The following is a 6,000-nucleotide window of genomic DNA, read 5'->3' as shown; positions in this document are numbered from 1 at the left end:
TATTTTACTTGTACATGTGTGCATGTACCTGTATATGTGTTTGTACATATTTATTACTCTATTTATTTTACTTGTACATATGTATTCTATTTTGTTAGTATGTTTGGTTCTATTTATTTATTTATTTTACTTGTACATATCTATTCTATTTATTTTATTCAGTTAGTACGTTTGGTTTTGTTCTCTGTCTCCCCCTTTTTAGACTGTGAGCCCACTGTTGGGTAGGGACGGTCTCTATATGTTGCCAGCTTGGACTCCCCAAGTGCTTAGTACAGTGCTCTGCACACAGTAAGCGCTCAATAAATACGATTGATTGATAGTAATAAGGAGGGTCCCCCTCTCCATCCCCCTCGTTTTACCTCCTTCCCTTCCCCACAGCACCTGTGTATATATATATATATATGTTTGTACATATTTATTACTCTATTTATTTTACTTGTACATATCTATTCTATTTATTTTATTCTGTTAGTAAATTTGGTTTTGTTCTCTGTCTCCCCTTTTAGCCTGTGAGCCCACTGTTGGGTAGGGACTGTCTCTATATGTTGCCAACTTGTACTTCCCTAGTGCTTAGTACAGTGCTCTGCACACAGTAAGCGCTCAATAAATACGATTGATTGATGATAATAAGGAGGTTCCCCCTCTCCATCCCCCTCGTTTTACCTCCTTCCCTTCTCCACAGCACCGGTATATATGTATATACGTTTGTACATATTTATTACTCTATTTTACTTGTACATATCTATTCTATTTATTTTATTTTGTTAGTATGTTTGGCTTTGTTCTCTGTCTCCTTTTAGACTGTGAGCCCACTGTTGGGTAGGGACTGTCTCTATATGTTGCCAACTTGGACTTCCCAAGCGCTTAGTCCAGTGCTCTGCACACAGTAAGCGCTCAATAAATACAATTGATTGATTGTACATATTTACTATTCTATTTATTTTATTTTGTTAATATGTTTTGTTTTGTTGTCCGTCTCCCCCTTCTAGACTGTGAGCCCTCTGTGGGGCAGGGACCGTCCCTGTATGCTGCCGACTTGGACTTCCCAAGCACTTAGTCCAGTGCTCTGCACACAGTAAGTGCTCAATAAATACGATTGAATGAATGAATGAATTGAGCGCTTACGGTGGTGCAGGGCATTTATTCAATCGTATTTATTGAGCGCTTACTGCGTGCAGAGCACTGGACTAAGCGCTTGGGAAGTACAAGGTGGCAACATCTAGAGACGTTCCCTACCCAACAGCGAGCTCACAGTCTAGAAGGGGGAAGACAGACAACAAAGCAAAACATATTAACAAGATAAAATAGAGTAAATATGTTCAAATAAATAGAGTAATAAATACGTACAAACATAGATACAGGTGCTGTGGGGAGGGGAAGGACAATGGGGAGAGGGACTGTGCTAAGCGTTTGGCCACTAAGCCCTGCCCACCAAGAGCTGCTTCTCTGGTGTTATCTCAGTGGGCCTTGTTATTTTATTTATTTTATTTTTTCTTTTTGGTATTTGTTAATCGCTTCCTATGTGCAAAGCACTGTACTAAGCGCTGGGGAGGAGACAAGGTGATCAGGTTGTCCCATGTGGGGCTCACAGTCTTCATCCCCGTTTTACAGATGAGGTAACTGAGGCCCAGAGAGGCTAAAGGATTTATCCAGGGCACACAGCAGGTGGGTCCTATAATCCCATCTCTGGACTCCCAATCCCAGCTCTGCCCTGTGTGACTCTGGGGAAGTCACTTCACTTCTGTGCCTCAGTTACCTCATCTGTAAAATGGGAGATTAATGCTGTGAGCCCCATGTGGGGCATGGACTGTGTCCAATCTGATCAACTTGATTCCCCTGCAGTGTTTAGCAAATAGTAAGTACTTAAAAAAACACCATCATTTTGGGGGCTTTAGTTTCCCATCTGTAAAGTAGGGATTCAAGCGTGGCTCAGTGGAAAGAGCCCGGGCTTTGGAGTCAGAGGTCATGGGTTCAAATCCCGACCCTGCCAATTGCCAGCTGTGTGACTTTGGGCCAGTCACTTAACTTCTCTGGGCCTCAGTTCCCTCATCTGTAACATGGGGATTAAGACTGTGAGCCCCCCATGGGACAACGTGATCACCTTGTAACCTCCCTAGCGCTTAGAATAGTGCTTTGCACGTATTAAGCGCTTAATAAATGCTATCATTATTATTATTATTACTTAATAAGACAGTGAACCCCTTGCAGGGCAGAGACTGTCTGACCTGAATACCTTGTATCTACCCTAGCTTTTAGTGCAGTGCTTGGTACGTAGTAAGCACTTAACAAATACCACGATTATCGTCGTCATTGTTATTATTATTATTTCTACTGGGCCGCTCCATCTGATCTCAGTAAATCCTGGTTTTCTGCACCAGTTTGTAATCTGTTCACTCAGTCGTATTTACTGAGCGCTTATTGCGTGCAAAGCACTGTACTAAGCGCTCGGAGAGTACGCTTAAACAGTAAACAGACGCATCTGTGTGAGCGGAAGGTGCTAATTTGAAAATTGGCCATTACAGGTGTGGAGTGAGCTGGTTACCCCCCAACCTCAGCCGGCTCCCTGTCTGGCTGAACCCCAGATACTTTCAGTGCTCTTTTTTTTTGGGGGGGGTGCTCAAAAAAAGATCTACCCCTACCCTAAACCTCAGGTTGGCAAAGATTGTGTCTCCTTAACCCTACTGTTCTCTCACAATCAATCAATCAATCAATCAATCAATCGTATTTATTGAGCGCTTACTGTGTGCAGAGCATTGGACTAAGCGCTTGGGAAGTCCAAGTTGGCAACATCTAGAGACAGTCCCTACCCAACAGTGGGCTCACAGTCTAAAAGGGGGAGACAGAGAACAAAACCAAACATACTAACAAAATAAAATAAATAGAATAGATATGCACAAGCAAAATAAATAGAGTAATAAATATGTACAAACATATATACATATATACAGGTGCTGTGGGGAAGGGAAGGAGGTAAGATGGGGGATGGAGAGGGGGACGAGGGGTAGAGGAAGGACTTAATATACAACGCTGTGCTTTCAAGAGGAGATCAGTTAGTGTGAATGCTTGTTATGGGAAAAGAACAATAATGGTGAAAGAGTCTAGGCAGCTGAAGTCTGATTTACAGCAAAATTTATTTTCCATTTCCCCTCCTCATTCCCCCACCACTCCTCTCCTACCTGAAGTATTCTTTAATCATCCTCATTAGTGGTACTTATTGAACTCATACCATGTGCAGAGTGCTGTGCTAAACGCTTGGGAGAGGACAATGCAAAAGAGTCGGTAGACACGCTCCTTGCCCACATGAGTAATAGTAGTAATTATTGTTATTATTTTCATAATTGATGCTCTGTACTAAATGCTTGGGGAGAGTACACATTCCTCCACCGAAGAGTCAGGGCAGAGCTGGGAGGAGAAAAGGAGGCAGAAAATATAATAATAATAAAATGGTTTGTACTAAATGCTTGGGAAGACTGCACATTCCCCTACCCAAGTTTCAGGGCCGGGCTCATGGGGAAGGGGAGGGAGTAGCGATATAATAATAATAATAATAATGGTCTGTACTAAATGCGTGGGAAGAATACACATTCCCCTACCCAAGTTTCAGGGCCGGGTTCATGGGGAATGGGAGGGAGTAGCAATATAATAATAATAATAACAACAATAATAATGATAATAATGGTCTGTACTAAATGCTTGGGAAGAATACACATTCCCCTACCCAAGTTTCAGAGCCAGACTCATGGGGAAAGGGAGGGAGTAGCGATATAATAATAATAAGAATAGTCTGTACTAAATGCTTGGGAAGAATACACATTCTCCTACCCAAGTTTCAGAGCTGGGCTCACGGGGAAGGGGAGGGAGTAGCAATATAATAATAATAACAGTAGTAGTAATGATGGTCTGTACTAAATGCTTGGGAAGACTACACATTCCCCTACCCAAGTTTCAGAGCTGGGCTCATGGGGAAGGGGAGGGAGTAGCAATATAATAATAATAAGACTGAGCCCCTTCCTTCCTCTCCCCCTCGTCCCCCTCTCCATCCCCCATCTTACCTCCTTCCCTTCCCCACAGCCCCTGTATATATGTATATATGTTTGTACATATTTATTACTATATTTATTTATTTATTTTACTTGTACATATCTATTCTATTTATTCTATTTTGTTAGTATGTTTGGTTTTGTTCTCTGTCTCCCCCTTTTAGACTGTGAGCCCACTGTTGGGTAGGGACTGTGTCTATACGTTGCCAATTTGTACTTCCCAAGCGCTTAGTCCAGTGCTCTGCACACAGTAAGCGCTCAATAAATACGTTTGATGATGATGATGATAATAATAGTAATAATGGTCTGTACTAAATGTTTGGGAAGAATACACATTCCCCTACCCAAGTTTCAGAGCCGGACTCATGGGGAAGGGGAGGGAGTAGCAAAATAATAATAATAATAGTCTGTACTAAATGTTTGGGAAGAATACACATTCCCCTACCCAAGTTTCAGAGCCGGACTCATGGGGAAGGGGAGGGAGTAGCAATATAATAATAATAATGATAATAATAATAATGGTCTGTACTAAATGCTTGGGAAGAATGCACATTCTCCTATGCAAGTTTCAGAGCCGGGCTCATGGGGAAGGGGAGGGAGTAGCAATATAATAATAATAATAATAATAATAATAATAATAATAATAGTCCGTACTAAATGCTTGGGAAGAATACACATTCTCCTACGCACGTTTCAGAGCCGAGCTCATGGGGAAGGGGAGGGAGTAGCAATATAATAACAATAATAATAATGGTCTGTACTAAATGCTTGAGAAGAATACCCATTCCCCTACCCAAGTTTTAGGGCCGGGCTTATGGGGAAGGGGAGGGAGCAGCAATATAACAATAATAATAACAATAATAGTAATAATGGTCTGTACTAAATGCTTGGGAAGGATACACATTCCCCTACCCAAGTTTCAGAGCCGGGCTCATGGGGAAGGGGAGGGAGTAGCAATATAATAATAATAATAATAATAACAATAATAGTAATGACGGTCTGTACTAAATGCTTGGGTAGAATACATATTCCCCTACCCAAGTTTCAGAGCCGGCTTCATGGGGAAGGGGAGGGATTAGTAATATAATAATAATAATAATAATAGTAATAATGGTCCGTACCAAATGCTTGGGAAGAATACACATTTTCCTACCCAAGTTTCAGAGCCGGGCTCATGGGGAAGGGGAGGGAGTAGCAATATAATAATAATTATAGTAATGATAGCAATATAATAATAATAATAATAATATAATGATGGTCTGTACTAAATGCTTGGGAAGAATACACATTCCCCTACCCAAGTTTCAGAGCCGGGCTCATGGGGAAGGGGAGGGAGTAGCAATATAATAATAATAATGGTCTGTACAAAATGCTTGAGAAGAATACACATTCCCCTACCCAAGTTTCTCAGGGCCGGGCTCATGGGGAAGGGGAGGGAGTAGCAATATAATAATAATAGTAACAATAACAGTAATAATGGTCTGTACTAAATGCTTGGGAAGAATACACATTCCGCTACCCAAGTTTCAGAGCCGGGCTCATGGGGAAGGGGAGGGATTAGCAATATAATAATAATAATAACAATAATAATAGTAGTAATGGTCCGTACTAAATGCTTGGGAAGAATACACATTTTCCTACCCAAGTTTCAGAGCCGGACTCATGGGGAAGGGGAGGGAGTAGCAATATAATAATAATAATAACATAATAATAATAGTAATGATGGTCTGTACTAAATGCTTGGGAAGAATACACATTCCCCTACCCAAGTTTCAGAGCCGGGCTCATGGGGAAGGGGAGGAAGTAGCAATATAATAATAATAATAATAATGGTCTGTATTAAATGTTTGGGAAGAATACACATTCCCCTACCCAAGTTTCAGAGCCGGGCTCATGGGGAAGGGAAGGGAGTAGCAATATAATAATAATAATAATTGCTCTGTACTAAATGATTGGAACG

Source organism: Tachyglossus aculeatus, unplaced genomic scaffold, assembly GCF_015852505.1.
Source record: "Tachyglossus aculeatus isolate mTacAcu1 unplaced genomic scaffold, mTacAcu1.pri SUPER_34, whole genome shotgun sequence".
Classification (NCBI taxonomy): Eukaryota; Metazoa; Chordata; class Mammalia; order Monotremata; family Tachyglossidae; genus Tachyglossus; species Tachyglossus aculeatus.
Note: the sequence above shows the minus strand (reverse complement) of the source record.